Genomic DNA, 17,686 nt, shown 5'->3' with positions numbered 1-17,686 from the left:
TCCCAGGTATGTACACTATATATAGGTTTGACCGTCCCTCCAGACGGGGTTAGATCTACCCTCGTGTCGGAGGAGTTACTTTTGGACGATTCCCGTAACTCGGAATTCGTATGTGTAAAGCTGTCTTTTTCCGACAAATCAGTTTATATTACGTGCTCCTATATTCCGCCATCTTCTGAATTCCCAGAATATCAGAATCATCTGTCCGCTATCCAGTCCATCTTGAATAAACTTTTTGACAGGGACCAATTGGTAGTTCTAGGTGATTTTAATATACCTGGCACAATGTGGTCCGCAGAAAATCAATCGAATATCCTTCTCCCTTTAGCACAACATGACTTTATTGACGGCTTGCTCGACTTATCGCTGTCGCAAGTTAATTATATTCTAAATTCTCTTGGTCGACTTTTGGATCTATGTTTTGTAACAAGTCCTGAAAGTGTGTTTCTGTCCAGGGTAGTACCTCTTACTCAACCTGAAGATGAATATCATCCTACTTTCGAGGTGGAAATCGACTTAGGTACGGTATTAAAAGTAAATTCAGAGAAGTCAACAAAGCGAATTCCCTGTTTTCGCAAGGCAAATTTTCGGAGGCTAAACAATTTTATAGCTGGCTTTAATTGGTCCGATCTTTACTTCTGCAACATAATGGCGGATGCGATTAATATGTTTTATACCGCAATTAAATCATTTTTTGACTCTTGTGTTCCGATGTACTATCCGTCAATCTCTAAAACTCCTTGATTTAATAAAGAGTTGACACACCTAAGAAATGTAAAGTCCAGACTCTATATGAAATTTAAAAATACCGGTTCTCAGTCCATCCTTTGTAAATATTTAAGCGCTCGGTTAAACTTTACCGTGCTTAATGCTCAGTGCTACAAAAATTATTTAAGCCGTTGTAAGTCCCAGTTTGCACAGGATCCGAAACAGTTTTATAATTTCGTTAGCACCAAGCGAAAAACAAGTTCTTACCCTTCCTCGCTGTTTTTTGAAAACACTACGGTTACATAGGATCAGGCAATAGCCGATCTATTCGCCAAGTTTTTTCAAACAACATATTCAACTTTACCTCATTTCGAACAGCCATACTCTTATGCGGTATATAAGTCGAATCTAATATTTTGCTCCACTATAAACGAAAGCTCACTGCTTAACGATCTTCAGCGTGTTAAACCGGTCTATTCGCCTGGTCCCGATGGAATCCCTGGCTGTGTGCTCAGATTCTGTGCGGAAGCCTTGTGCAAGCCTCTACTGAAACTGTTTACCTTATCTTTGGAATCTTCACAATTCCCTCATATATGGAAGGAGTCCTTTGTGATTCCTCTTCACAAAAAAGGTAGCAAACTGGATGCAAGCAATTACAGAGGAATCTCTAAATTGTTGGCTATCCCAAAACTTTTCGAAAATGTTATCACTCCTCATTTGCAGCACCTTTGTAGATCAATCAAATCACCGTGTCAACACGGTTTTATGAAACGCAGATCTACAACCACTAACCTCTTGGAGCTAACTTCTTTCGTAATACAGGGTTTCAAAAATAATCTTCAAACAGATGTCATCTACACTGATTTTAGTAAAGCATTTGACTCTGTTAATCATTACCTTCTTATAAAAAACTTGATCTTATAGGATTCCCTGTTGATCTTCTAAATTGGATTTCAAGCTAACTAAATGGCAGGACACAACAAGTCCTCTTTAAAAATTCTTTATCTTCAATTCTCCGAGTCACATCCGGTGTCCCACAAGGGAGCCATTTTGGTCCACTTCTTTTTACCTTATTCATTAACGACCTCCCCTTAATAATAAAACATTCGCGTGTACTTATGTACGCAGACGATGTTAAATTATGTCTCCAGTACAAGGACACTTCGTGCCATTTGGACTTACAATCCGATCTAGACCGATTTGAAATATGGTGCCGTGATAACATATTAGACTTAAATGGCTCCAAGTGTAAAGTTATGACCTTTTGTCGTGCCAACCCAATAACACGAGTTGATGATCTTGGTGTTCTTCTGGACCCAAAACTAAAATTTTCTGACCATATTTCGTCTATTGTCAATAAGGCCAGGGGTGTGCTTGGTTTTATAAAAAGGTGGTCTAAGGAATTTGATGACCCTTACTTGACTAAAACCTTATTTATTTCGTTAGTCCGTCCGATTCTCGAGTACGGATCACCTGTTTGGAGTCCACAATACGCAGTCCACTCGGACCGCATTGAATCGGTCCAAAAAAACTTCTTACTTTTTGCCTTGCGGCGCCTAAATTGGGATGCAAACCATATATTCTACCTCCTTATTCCAGTAGACTACTTTTAATTAATTTACCATCCCTAGCTAACCGTTGAACTATGCTTGGAACAGTCTTTATTTGTAAGCTTATTCGTGGGGATGTTGAGAGTCCCGACTTGATTAGTCTGCTTAACTTCTCGGTTCCAAGTAGATTCACTAGAAACTATATACCCCTTATCTTAAATTATTGTAGATCTAATTATGAGTTGCATGACCCTTACAGAGTTTTATGTTCTGACTATAATAGACTTTATCCTATTATCTGTAATCTTGACTCTCTGCCGCTATTAAAGCAATCGATTTTATCTTTTCTATTACATAATTAGATCCTACTAACACTAATATTTAACATAGTTATTCCACATTATATTCATTTCCTCGTTCCTGTTCTCTTTTTTATATCGCGTCTATATCTTCTCGCGAATCGAGCCGTACGATACACGGCAGCGCCCCTCGGTCGGTTGGGCGGGAGGTGTGGCCGTGGGACCCGTGCGAAAAAAAAAAAAAAAAAATATGCCTTCACTCTCATTTGTGACTTAACTAAATATTTAGTTGCAATTCCCATACCGAATAAAACCGCAACAACAGTCGCTAAAGCAATTTTCAAATTTTTTAATCTTACTTACGGTCCAATGAAGGCGTTCATTACGGACATGGGTACAGAGTATAAGTATTCGATAATCGCAGACCAATACAAATATCTAAAAATTAAAAATATAACCTCACCATCAAAGAGTAGATGTAGTCGAAAGATGACATAAAACTTTAAATGAATACATACGATCTTACATATCGGTTGATAAAACTAATTGGGACGTATGGCTTCAATGCTTCGTCTATTGTTTTAATACAACCCCACCTATGGCACATAATTATTGTCCATATGAACTTGTTTTTGGTAGAACAAATAATTTACCCAGAAATTTCACTAATATAACTAGCATAGAACCAATATATAACATAGATGATTATGCTAAGGAAAGTAAATATAGATTAAAAGTCGCAAGTAAACGTGCTAGAACTATGCTTGAAGAGCATAAAAGAAAAAATAAGGAAAATTATATTTACAAACAAGAAGTATACAAATAAGAGTAGAAGATAAAGTTTTATTAAGAAATGAAGTAAATATACGGCACTCTATCATATAAGGTAGAAAAGATAGAAGAAAGAGAAAACTTAACAATATACAACAATAAAAATAAAAAACAAATAGTACATAAAGATCGACTAACAATTTTTTGTTCATAAATGACGTCATGATTTAATACAAAAATCCTTATAATAATGGAAAAATTAAATTTAAAAAATAATAAAAAAAATAAATATATTTACGAATTCTTTTTTTTTTGTTTTTTTTTTTTGTAAATTTTTTTAATTGGAATTAAAAAAGTTTACTGCTACCTATGTGTTTGCTTTACCAGGTTTTACATAAAATTGTACAGCAAAGGCATACCTATATATACATTACTTATACATTACTTTACAAATTAAGTTATTCTAACAATATTTAATTGATTTATTTTCCATGAAAAAATAATTATAATAAACTCGATGGGAGATCATGTGGGTGGAATCTTTTTAGCCTTCTTTTTTTCGGGGGATGGATAAGCCTTCTCGCCAGGGTGTTGGGGTGGGAACTTAGTCGCCGCATATAACTTTCCGCATGGGTCCTCAATACATCGTATCAATACATCGCCTATCGTTAGTCCTCTGTCCAAAATTGCCCCTATTTGTAGAAGGTCTCGTGTCTAAGTGTGGAGCATGGAAATTCCAGAGCAGTTCAAAGGCCTTTTTTGAATGTGAAGCAAGAACATTTGCTGCAGTTAATGCCGATATTCCATTCCGTTGCCCACTTCTCGAAGGCCGTCACATATTCCTGTAGGCACCCGGTTGCATCACTTATGCTTGTACTCCTGACCATTACCGCGGTGTCATCCGCGTAGGTTGCAATAAGAACGTTTTCGTCTTTAACCTCTCTACAGCACCAGAAATCCGGCATATCACATGTATACAGCAAATAAAGATTCGGGCCTAAAACACTGCCTTGGGGTACGCCTGCTGAGATTTTACGCGTAGACGATTTGTCGCCATCGACAATCACACTGAACTGTCAGTTCGATAGAAAGCTTTTGATAAAAAGAAATAGCTGTGGCGTCAAAATGGTCTTAAGCTTTTTTAGAAGACCATCATGCCAAACTCTATCAAAGGCTTGCTGTTTATCCATGAATACAGCTGTTGTATACATCTTGTTCTCCATTGCCTCCAAAGCAAAAGTTTGTCACTCGGTGTAGCTGTTCTGGAGTGCCATGACTTTTTCGGAAACTGAACCGCCACTTTGGAATAGCTTGGTTCACGCTTGGAAGTTTGAAGATGCGTTCTAATATTACCCTTTCCAACATTTTCCCTAGCGCGGGTAGAAGACTAATTTGCCTATATGCACTGATACTTCAGTGGGTTGCTTTCCAGGCTTCGGAATCATCGTTATGATTGCTGATTTCCATTTGCTTGGAAAGTGTCCCAGCCTTAGAGCGCTATTGAACAATAGGACTAAGAAAAGTACAGCTTTGGTGGGAAGGAGTTTGAGCGTCCTGTTATCTAGGAGGTCCTCACCAGGCGATTTTTTACGTTTGAGCTTTTTGATCTGCGTTACTATCTCTTCCAAAGTAACAGGGATTGTGGGAAGGGCCATTTGAAAAGGTTGGTCCAAGAGTGTTTCAACTCTATTTCGGTGTTCTGCCGGAGTAAGATTCTATGGCTTAAATCAAAGCTGTTTGCAAAGATATCGGCCTTCGCCTGACTGGAGCCGCACCAACCACCAGCCAGATTTCTGATGGGAGCCTTTGGAATAACTTGTCTTTTAAGGTCATTCGTGAGTTTCCACAGCGAGTAGTTAGTCGATGCATCAGGACTTGCATTTTCCAGCATTTGGTCAAAGTGGTCTTGTTTGTTTCACCAGAACTTTGTTAAGACGATTTGATAACCTTTTGTAAATGTTGTGGGCGCGTGCGTCTCCTGTTCTGGAAAATTCTCGTCTAGCTCTTCGTTTGAGATGTATGAGAACTGAAGCGTTTTGTGGAAGTATACTGCGTCTACTCTGTGTAGGAGAATTTCTGCTTCCTGGTGTAGTAAGTGTCGCAGCCACGTGAATTTTGTCCATGAACATCACTATAGCATCTTCGATGTCTTCTGGATAATTTATGTCCATGTTTAGGTTAATGCTTCTGTCTAGGACATTCCTAAATGTTTCGACAGAGGAGCCGGGAGCTAGTAAGGATTTCTTTCTGGATTTATATTGGGGAGTGTGGCTTAATGTCGCTACTATAGGTTGGTGATCAGAAGATAGATCGTATTTTGTTTCAATTGAAAGTTTATTTATTGGCACCGCATTTACGATTAAAAAGTACAAAGCTGTTGACGTCAGTGTAGTGTTAGATGAGTAAAAGGTAGGTCCACCTGTAGCTAGAACTTCGCTAAAACTAGTTATGATGGCCTCTTGTAGTAGTTTTCCTCGACTGCATGCCCTTAGGTTGCCCCACCATTGGTGCTTAGCATTGAAATCCCCTCCTGCTATACACTTGGGGACCAATGTGATCAGTAGCTGATCAAAGTCGTTTTTAGTCCAACGCTTATTTGGAGGAAGATACAGAGAAGGTATTTTGATAATACCACCTCAAAAAAAAGTAGACAAAAATCCTGCGCAAAAGAAACAAACAAATCTGAACTGCATACGCAATCAATAGAAAAAGCTTCAATGCCCAACGTATACCAAGTCATCAATAATGACGATGTACGTAAAGTAGTAGTACCTTAGTAGTAGTCGCTAAAGCAATTTTCGAATCTTTTATTCTTACTTACGGTCCAATGAAGACGTTCATTACGGACATGGGTAAAAATTCTTGATTGATTTCTTTTCCATGAACAAATAATTATAATAATCTCGATGGGAGATCATGTGGGTAGAATCTTTTTAGCCTTCTTTTTTTCGGGGGATGGATAAGCCTTCTCGCCAGGGTGTTGGGGTGGGAACCTAGTCGCCGCATATAACTTTCCGCATGGGTCCTCAATACATCGCCTACTTTGGAATATTAAGATCTCTTTCAATATCTCTGGTTCTCATGTACCAGGGGGAGTTACATAGTGATCTAACTACTTTACTTTGAGCAACTCTTATTTTATTCAGATTAGTTCTGGCCGTAATTCCGTATATTTGCAACGCATACTTCCAAATTGGGGTCAGAATGGATTTATACAGTCGAACTTTATTTGCCAATGAGAGTTTGTTTCTCGGCGATAAGAGCCACGACATTTTTGCAGCCTTAGAAAGTTCTGCTTGCTGGATCATAGTCGTATGCCTGTGAATCGTTAGTCCTCTGTCCAAAATCGCTCCGAGGTATTTGTAGAAGGTCTCTTGTCTAAGTGTGGAGCCGAGCATGGAAATTCCAGAGCAGTTCAAAGGCCTTTTTGTGAATGTGACGCAAGCAGATTTGCTGCAATTAATGCCGATATTCCATTCCGTTGCCCACTTCTCGAAGGCCGTCACATATTCCTGTAGGCCCCTGGTTGCACCAATAACAAACAACTCCGGTAATAATAGAATATTATTACCAGGGAGATCACAAGTTGTCCGAAAAATCAATATAACTTCAATTTAAGATACAAATATATTAATCCCAAACCAAGAAATAGAAACAGGTATTTATGTAGCGAATACCATTTTGTTCAAGTTACGGGGTTTGCGCTTGGGAGAAACCAACTAATTAGAATAAGAGTCAGTGTAAAAACTAACCATGAGCAATAAAGATACGCCCGGTCGCGCCCGCGCATTTACAAAGGTCAAGTGTTCGCTTTTCTCCGAGTGTTCTATTTTCAGCATCCTTGGAAAATTCCAGGACCAGCAACCCCCAGCATCCCAACATTTTGGTCCTTCGAGCCGGATATCCTGGATTTTTCAAGTTTGTCCACCAGCGACCAACTTATAAGATAAGTACGAAACTTCCATTCCATTTAATTGCCGGTCTGCAGCAAAAGGTTTGAAAATCCAATTTCGTTCAATTTGCTGTAAGATTTATTGTCAAATCTAACGGATTTCTCCGACAAAAGGCAATTAAAGAAAAGTACTTATCCATTCTCACGGGCGCCGCCATATTACCCACCGTTCTCCTTTCACCCTAGTTCGTGAAAATTTCTAAGTCCCAATTTCCGAATATATTTAAATATTCATCCAGTCCGAAAAGTGCAAAATTCCAAATTTGAAAAAGTTAAATTAATTTGTGCCAAGTTCAGTGAAAATTTCTAAAGTCCAAAGCTCTGCCAAAGGTGGCAAACATTCTGTTTTCGTTTCACTGTGTCCAACGCAAGCCAAATTCTTTTCGCAACACATTTTTTTGCTTTAACTCTGCAGTCCGATCTCCGCAGTCCACTTAATACAATTTGCTGTGCTATCAAAGAATACAACAACGAAACAAACAACACATACCCACCACATATATGACCGACATATATTGCGCATATCATCTGCATTCCTTTTAACCAAAGTTTACCAAAGTTCAAATTGTTTCCCGTCGGAAACAATGGTTTGTTTCCAAACCACAAATAAAATTTATTCCAAGTGCCGACGCGGAAAAGGCGTTTTGTTTTCTATCAATTTTTCCGTAAATTTCCAAATTAATTTCCGAGCATTAAATTAAAAGCGTTTTTTTTTCTCTTTTAACAAATAACCTTTTCAATATTTATTAAATTATTTTTTTAAATATTTTTTTTTTTTTAAACTTTCAAAAAAAAATAATTATCCATAAATAAATAATACCAACGCCAAATACAAGTCGTTCACCCGACAAATATTTTTTTTTCGTATTGCTTGGATATTAATTTGTGGGTGTTTTAGAAGTACTTACAACGCGGAGAAAAGACTCCAATTCCACCATTACATTTTCTCCGTTTCCAGTTGTAAACAAAAGAATAAAATTTTCTTTGTTCTAATAAACTTTTTATTTCACCGTGTTCCACATTCCAAATGTTCCAACCGTAAATAAGGTGGACCCAATAACCATAAATCACAGGTTATTTATACAATTCGCTGTTCCCTCCGAGTCACTTGTCCGATTAGTCTAAACTACGGCATTTCCACTTCATAAATTTTACACCACTTAAATTATTAAGTGCAGTCTGAGGAATCTGTCTACTTTTTCAAAAGTGTGACCGGGCTCCAAAACCGCTTCCCTTCCATTTCGTATTTCTTCGATTATGCCCATCGGGGACGATAAGAAGAAATTGTCCGCTGACAAACCCAGGTCTATTTTTTCACCACAAGGGCCCAAGAGTCCAAGAATCCCAAGCATTTCGGTGAAAACGCCTGCACAGATTTCCGACGACTGTGCTATTCCATCCAAAGCCACAGTACAGCGCACAGCTAAAAATATGGCTGCTTCCGATCTAGCGCTAGCCAAATTCATTTCGGTTTCTGACCGCTTAAGCGAATTTGAGGCTCAGATCAACACTCCGGAATCCGCAGCTCCAACCGTCACGATGCTTAGCGTCCGTCGCGACCAAGTCCGAACTCTATGGGACAAGGTTGAAAAGGAATTCGACCTCTGCTCAGAGTGCCTTGTGTCAGCAGGCGAAGCGGCAGCAAGCAACATGCCTATTCTCAAGGCTAAATACAGTTATTGCTATTCAGTCTATGAAAGGTGTGTCGCCCAGCTCGTTGATAAAATCGAGCAAGGCACGTCTCAGTCCATCCCAGCCGCGAACGCTGCGCCCCAGGCCCACATTTCCACTGGCTGTCGGTTGCCTCAATGCGATACAGAAGTTTTTGCAGGCGACTATCTTCGCTGGCCGACTTTCCGGGATCTTTTCACAGCCATTTATATCAATAATCCACGGCTGACTCCGATTGAAAAGTTATTCCATTTAAATGCCAAAACAAGTGGCGAAGCGCATGCCATAGTTTCGATTTCGCCTCTCACCAACGAGGGTTTCCGCTCTGCGTGGGAAAACCTAATAGAGCGTTTCGAAAATAAACGATTGTTGGTAAACAGTCAATTGAAAATACTGTTTAATGTGCAGTCGATACCACAGGAATCTGGGGCGTCCTTGAAGGTACTGCAAAGTACTGTTCAAGGTTGCTTGACTGCCTTTGAACTATCAGGCATCAACACTGAGAACTGGGACTGCCTGCTGGTATATCTGTGTTCATCTGCTCTCCTTATGGGAGCAGTCGCTACATAAGAAAGCCGACATCCCGACATGGGGAGAGCTGAACACCTTCCTCACAGAATGTCATCGAACCCTGGAGGCCATCGATGATGTGAGACCGTCCGTACCAAGTCAGTCGCACTCCAAAGCTATGAGCTCAAGTGGGCCCTCTAGAAAACTAAATTCCTATGAGACGAAAGTGGCTCCAAAATCGAAAAATTGCGACTTGTGCAACAAGGAAAACCATCCTGTCCATGTATGTCCGCGTTTTCTCCAAATGTCGGTTGACGACCGGTCAGCCTACATTAAACGGAAGCAGTTATGCTTAAACTGCTTCGCAACGGGACATCAGCTTCGTGAGTGCAAAAGCACGCACAAATGTTTTACTTGCCGTGGCCGGCATCACACGTTGTTGCACCGAAACAACCTCTTTTCCAGCAATTCAAGCCCTTCAAATCCTGCAAGGCAAATTTCCGCTAATCAGGCCAATTTCGTTCCAAATGAGCAAGCCGGTGTTCAAAATTATTTCGCCACGGGCTCAAGAGCTATCCTTCTTGGCACTGCCATAATCAATATTTCCCATCTGGGCACTAACTTTAAGTCACGCGCCCTGATCGACTCCGGATCAGAAGCGACATTCATAACCGAGCGACTGTTCAATCTAATTAGATTGCCATTCCAGGTGGTTCAAGTCTCGGGCTTAAACCAAACAGTAGCTGCTCAGTCCAAGAAGCTCTGCAGTTTCACCATCCGATCTCCGACTAGGCCCGCGTTGCAGTTGGAGACGACGGCCTATGTCCTCCCTCAACTAGCCGGAAATCTGCCTTCCTACCCAATTCCGCAAAATTTCCTTCGGGATCTTCCCGATTTTCCACTGGCGGACCCAAAATTCTATGAGAGCGCACAAATAGATGTCCTTATCGGAGCCGACATTCTGCCTTCGGTGCTTCTGAGTGGAGCCAAAACCAACATCTGTGGCTCTCTTTTGGGGCAAGAGACCATTTTCGGCTGGGTACTAACTGGGCCAGTGTCAGCCTCAGCCCAAAGCAGAATTTCCTCTTTTTCTACACAGATCTCCCACGCGTACGATGATTCACTGGACAAACTCCTCACAAAATTTTGGGAGGTGGAGGATATACCAACAGAGTTGGTAAAAGAATCCGATTCCATGTGCGAGAAGAATTTCCTTCAAACGACCACGAGAAACGAGTGCGGCAAATATGTCGTTACTCTGCCTTTTCGCGACCCAGAACATATCGGTTCCGGGCTAGGGCATTCTAGGTCTTTCGCGTTGGCTCAGTTCTTAAGAAATGAGCAGCGTCTAAAAAGAGATGAGGCCTTGAAAGCGAGATACGATTCGGTGATCCAGGAATATCTCGACTTAAAGCACATGCGACAAGTTCTTCCTACGCATGATTGCAACGCCTATTATATGCCACATCACGCCGTCTTAAAACCGGAGAGCGTAACTACTAAACTCCGTGTAGTATTCAATGCCTCCAACCCTTCATCGAATGGTACCAGTTTGAATGATATCCTTAATGCCCTGTCTTACAGTCCGACTTTACCATTCAAATTCTGAAGTGGCGCTATTTCCGATACGTGTTCAGCGCCGATATCGAAAAAATGTATCGGCAGATCTGGGTAGATCCGAAACACACTCCATTCCAGCGAATACTTTTCCGTAACAATAGAGGGGAAATCAGAGATTTCGAATTGAAAACAGTAACCTTTGGAGTCAATTGCGCGCCTTTCCTGGCCATCCGAGTACTGCAGCAGCTAGCAGCTGACGTAGAACTCAGCCATCCAAAAGCTAGCAATGTCATACGAAATTTCATGTATGTGGATGATGTTCTAGCCGGAGCGGACTCCACGGAAGAAGCTCAGCTCATGGTGCAAGAGCTCCGAGACGCTCTGAACTCCGCCGGATTTCCATTGAGGAAATGGACCTCCAACCAAAAGGAAGTTTTAGCGGCCGTTCAGAGAAACCATCTTTTAAATACTTTTCTCGAGATTTTCTCGAGATCGATGCAGAAAGTACTGCCAAAACCCTCGGTATTCGCTGGAAGGCAACCTCCGACGAATTCTTCTTCGTCCCGCCAGAGTTGGCTATCGAAACGTCCTTTACAAAACGCCAAGTCCTGTCCCAAATTGCCAAATTGTTCGACCCTGCCGGCTGGTTAGCGCCGTTTATCGTTCGAGCCAAAATTTTCATTCAGGAGATTTGGCTGCAGGAGCTTGGGTGGGACGAAAACATTCCAAATGAGCGATGGCTTAATTTTCTTCAAAGTAATTCAGTGTTAGAGCAGATACGCATTCCACGCTGGCTATCGTTTCGTCCAGATTTCAAGGTCGAGCATCATGGCTTTTGCGATGCATCGCAAAAGGCTTATGGGGCGGCAATATATGTCCGCGTAGAAGTGGGCAGCACCATTATGGTGCAACTCCTAACCGCGAAAACCCGGGTAGCACCAGTCAAAACGGTTTCGCTCCCAAGACTGGAGCTGTGCGGAGCGTTATTGCTTTCCGAAATGGCTGCAGCCATCATTCCGCAGATGCCTACGATTAACTCCGAACTTTACTGTTGGACGGACTCCACGATAGTGCTTGCATGGTTAAGCAAGCCAGCGTGCCAGTGGACAACATTTGTAGCCAATAGGGTGACGAAGATCGCCCAGGCCACAAAAACAGAGAATTGGTCTCATGTTCAATCTGAGCATAATCCAGCAGACCTGGCAAGTAGAGGAGCTTCCCTCAAAGATCTAGCCGATAGCCAGTTATGGTGGCACGGACCGACTTGGTTGCAAAATCCACACAACCAATGGCCAACTCAGGTCGACAACGCTCCGGTGACCGACTGGAGAAGCGTGCTCTAAAAGTCCATCTCGCAAAAGCTCCTTCTGAAGAGTTGTTGGCACGTTTCTCCAAGTTAGAGAAAGCTCTACGAGGCCTTGCTTATGTTCATCGCTTCATTCAGCGGTGCAGGAAGCAGACATCTTCATCTGATGTGCATTTGCTGGCCACTGAAATCGCCGCCGCCGAGCGGTTCCTAATTTCGAACACTCAGCGCAGAGAATTCCCTGTGGAATATCACTGCCTAAGCGAAAAGCGTCCAGTGCCAAGTTCAAGTGCCCAAGAGAATTCCCTGTGGAATATCACTGCCTAAGCGAAAAGCGTCCAGTGACAAGTTCAAGGACTGATCAGGGCATGCGGCCGTGTGGCGGCTTCCGAAAGCCTTCAATACAATGAACGCCATCCAGTGATTCTTCCGTATAACTGCCTGCTTTCTCGCCTCCTTGCGAATTTCACTCATCGCATAACTTTCCATGGTGGTAACCAGTTAATGGTGCGCCTCATCCGGTCGAAATACTGGATTCCGAGAATTAAGAACCTGATGAAAGCAGTAATAAATTCGTGCAAAGTATGTGTGATCCAAAAAAAGCGGTTGCAAAGCCAACTGATGGGTGTCCTGCTCAAAGAAAGAGCATCGTTCTCCCGACCATTCACGTATACTGGCATGGATTACGCCGGTCCGTTCGATATAAAGAACTGTACGGGAAGAGCATGTCTTATTACAAAGGGGTATGTGTTAGTTTTGGTTTGTTTCTCCACCAAGGCCATCCACTTAGAGCCTACATCTGACTTAACGACCGAAAAGTTTCTTGCCGCTTTCTCTCGTTTTGTATCCAGAAGACGTCAAGTCCAGTCAGGCAATGGCAAAACCTTTGTTGGCGCTGCCACCCTGCTTTCCCGCGATTTCCTTCAAGCCGTAAAAGAGTCGGTGACGAATGCCTATATTCATCAAGAGATGCAATGGCAATTTATTTCTCCGGGGGCACCCCATATGGGAGGCCTTTGGGAAGCAGGCGTAAAAAATTTTAAGACGCTATTTTACAAATGCACTGCCACACGAAAATATACGTTCGAAGAGCTCTCCACGCTCTTGGCAAAAATAGAAGCGTGCCTTAACTCCAGGCCGCTCTCTCCTATGTCTGAGGATCCGACAGTTTTGCTGGCTCTGACGCCAGGTCATTTCCTTGTCGATGGACCCCTTATGTCCACGGTGGAACCCGAAGTAAAGGGGGAAACGAAATCCATTCTTAATCGATGGCAGCATTTGAAAGCTTTCCATCAGCAGTTCCGTGTGCGATGGAAAGAAGAGTACCTCAAAGAACTTCACAAGCGCTCTAAATGGCAGGCCCCGTCCAAAAATCTCCGCATCGATGACATGGTCGTCATCAAGGACGACAACTTATCCTCTAATGAGTGGCGGCTTGGGAGAATTGAGTCTGTTTTCCCAGGAGCCGACGGTACCGTCCGTGTAAATATCCGTACTGCACGTGGAGTTGTAAAACGTCCAGTGGCAAAAGTGGTGCTTTTGCCGACGGAGTCTTCCGAATCTCCTCAATAATAGGCGCTTCTTTCGTCCCTAGTTGTAGTTCACTAGCACTAATCATCCAATATTTTTCATGACCAATGTTGGCGACGAGAAGGTCTGCACGACGACGATTCGCTCCAGGATCGACGAGAACACGAAGCTGGAAGTCGTGCTCAAGATCAAGCCCAGTGTGCGGATCCGCACACCTGTCCGGGCATTGAGCGACACCGTGGTGTCCAAGTACCGGGACATCATGCTGGCTGATGACCAGTTTCATCGGCCTGCTACCGTCTCCATGGTCTTAGGAGCAGATGTTTATTCAAAGGTCATCCAATCCGGATTCCTGACATTCGACTAGGGGATGCCGGTCGCTCAGAAAACTGTTTTTGGGTGGATCGTGTCCGGTGCCTGCAGCCTGCCGTAGGATGGCTTTGTTGCAACCCCAGTGATTGCAAGGGGGGCGGAATGTTCAAGTTACGGGGTTTGGACTGTCACCCGCTCCCTCTTACGCTCTCCGCTCCCTCTTACGCTCTCCCGCTCTTCACCACAAAGTCTCCAAGGAGTCTCCGCTGCGCTTGAGAGAACCCAAAACTCATTAGAATAAGCTTTAGTGTAAAAACTAACCACGCACAATAACGATACGCCCGGTCGCGCCCGCGCTATTCCTACAAGTCTTCGAGTGTTTCTTCGAGTGTTCTAATTTTCAGCAAACTAGGAATTTTCCAGAACCAGCAACCCCCAGCATCCCAACACACAGTTTAAGTATGTATTGTTTTTCCTCGCTGTTGTTATAGCTCTAGAAATTTCTTTCCTTTAAAATTACGACATGGAAACAAACCTAAGCTTTTATGTAGTCTTCTGCAGAACACGCGATGGGACTACAGAAATTAACTCGACGTATTTTATTTTCTTCGATCTTCGTGTATCTCATTTTCTTTTCTTAAACAATTTAAATTTTAAGCAACCCTCTGCAGAACACGCGATGGGACTACACAGGCCATTTACATATTTATTCTTTCTTTATTACGTCATTTTACTCGAAACATAATCTCCGGGCCGGACTAAGGTGTCATTCGACCCGTGCCGAGAGTCTGCCAGGCTGGGGGCCCGGGAAACAACTAGCCCAGTCGCTAACGCCCGGTCTAGTTAGCCTTACCCGGGTACTCTGCCCGGGTGGACCGTTTATTTCTCTGCAACTCGTGGGAACTATGAACAATAGACCTAAAAAGATCAAAATACCGCAGGCCTTGACTGCGGGAAATGTCGGAAGACAATTTGAGGACCGTCTCCTTGACGGAGAGCGGCCTACTTCAGTGGTAACACAAAAAAAAGCTCGTAATCGGAGTGTGCCAACGGCACAAGCACGCCCAGTTGCGGGAGGGAAGAATCCGGCAGCCACACCGAGTCACTCGAATGTGGTCCAAGCCGGCCAAGCGGGACGGGCTAAAAACCCTGACACCTCCGACGGAAACGCCTAAGAGGCAGAAGGTGGAGAACAGCAGGCCACTGACTACTCCTTTCGATGGCCCAAGTACCTCAAGTGCTGCAAAGGCAACTGAGGTACGCAAGCAAGTACTCATATGCGGCCGTAACTGGGGCCATTAAAGTTGCGGTCGTACCAGAGGGATACCCCAAAGTCGTCCTCAGGAGTGAGAGCCTCTCACAGCTCGAGGACGCACTACTGGAAGAGATAGTCCTGTTCGGTTTGTATTCTCCAATTAAGTTTGGAGGAATCCACTGCCTCAGGCTTCTCCCTAGCAGTTAATGTCAGATCACAGAATTATTCGTTTTAACATAGGGCTAAGTCTAGAATGTAGCGAAAATACGAACTGAGAAGGGTTCAATGCCTTCTTACTGCGAGATCCAGTTACTAGGGTAACCCGGAAACTCCGTACCACTCTAGAACTGGAGACGAAGATATTAACTCGTGTTTTACTAACGCGTTCAGAGAAAGCTGATCCCTTGGCCGAGCCAGGGATAAAGGGGCTCCATGGTGGAACTACCAATTGGAAAAGTTGCGGAGAGTGACCAGGCGCCTCTTTAACAAAGCAAAAAGAGAAGGGAATTGGGATGCCTACCGGAATAAACTGACCATGTATAACCATGAGATCAGGAAAGCCAAACGAAGGAATTATAGAACCTTTTGTGAGGCAAGGTGAGAGACTTCACAGAGCAATCTCCAAAGGAGTGCCAGAATCAAATCAGGCAATACGAAAGGATAACTCCTATACTATAGGAAGTAAGGAAAAACTTGAGCTACTACTGGCTGGCAACTCACTTTCCGGGAAGCACGCTCCAAACGGATGGGAATACCCTGGTAACGGCACAAAATCAATAGTAACAACGGAGAGATTAAGATGGGCAATTGGTACATTCCAGCCCTACAAATCTCCTGGTCCAGATGGCATTCAGCCAATCCTGCTTCAACGAGCGCTAAGTCAGCTCGCAGTACCGATCAGGAAAATACTGATCAGCAGCCTAGCTATAGGACACATATCTACTGCCTGGAGTATAGCAAAAGTGGTCTTCATTCCGAAAGCTGGAAAGAAATACATCACTGATCCGAAGTCGTTCAGACCCATCAGCTTGACATCGTTTTTGCTAAAAACGTTGGAAAAGGTAGTGGATTAGAAGCTTGCATTAGAAGCACTCTGCTTGAGGAGCATTCGCTCCAACGGACGCAGCGTGACTACAGGGCGGGCAGATCAACTGATACTGCCCTATATCACCTGAAAAGCCGTATTGAGGATTCACTGACTCATAAGGAAGTGGCATTATGTACCTGTTTAGCTATTGAGCTTTTTCAATAGCTGTTGCGAAAAATAAAGAAAACCGAAGAAAGTTTGTTTATATTACGACACTGTTTATTTTGCGAATTGTTTAAGGCAGCTAAGGCCTAAGCTAAGTCTTTTCCGAAACACGACGAATTGGCAATTGGCGGGGCAGACAGCCGAAATGCAGCGCCCAAGCTTAACGTAGGTAGCAACAACAACAAACAAGGAATGAGCGCCGTACAGATAAATGCGTGCGAGAACAGCGGTTTGCACTATGGGCATCGCAACTGCTACCACTGACTAATTTGGCTTATAATATTAAAGAATATGCACAGTTTGGCGGCTGCATTACCCAACAGTGCCTTCTTTAGACATACAGGGTACTTTCGACAATACCTCCCCTGAGTCATGTCAACGCATCCCTGGCAAGAAGAGGACTAGATGTGACAACCAGCAGATGGATCAAATCACTACTGGCATCTAGGCGAGTCATGGCCAGTATAGGTGGACAGTCGTCCACAATATCTACCACAAGGGGTCGCCCCCAAGGGGGTGTCCTCTCGCCTCTCCTGGGTATATTTTGCCAAGGCTATGCTGACGATATTGTCATTATAGCTAGAGGTAAATATGAGCAAACTGTCTGTGATATTATTCGAATGGTGCAAGGAAGTAGGCCTGAGCCTAAATCCTAGCAAAACTGTTATTGTTCCTTTCACAAATAGGTACAAGCTACAGAGAATGAAAGCAATAACCCTGTCAGAATGTCGCATAGAGGCCAGCAAAGAAGTTAAGTATCTTGGGATACTTACGGAGGTGATGCCGCTTCATATCGTCATTGAAATGAAACGGAAAGCCACCCTAATAAGAATTGATAGAGCAGGAAATGTCTATATCCTCAAAAGTAAGGATGCTGAAAGCCTTAAAAGGGATATCCCTTTGCAAATGCAACCAAGGGATGAGAGGCCATCTATCATGGCAAGGACATTGCTATACTGTCTGATAGTCAAGAAGCCATAAAGGCGCTCAGCAAAGCTAAGATAACATCT

This window comes from Drosophila mauritiana, unplaced genomic scaffold, assembly GCF_004382145.1.
Source record: "Drosophila mauritiana strain mau12 unplaced genomic scaffold, ASM438214v1 Y_36, whole genome shotgun sequence".
Classification (NCBI taxonomy): Eukaryota; Metazoa; Arthropoda; class Insecta; order Diptera; family Drosophilidae; genus Drosophila; species Drosophila mauritiana.
Note: the sequence above shows the minus strand (reverse complement) of the source record.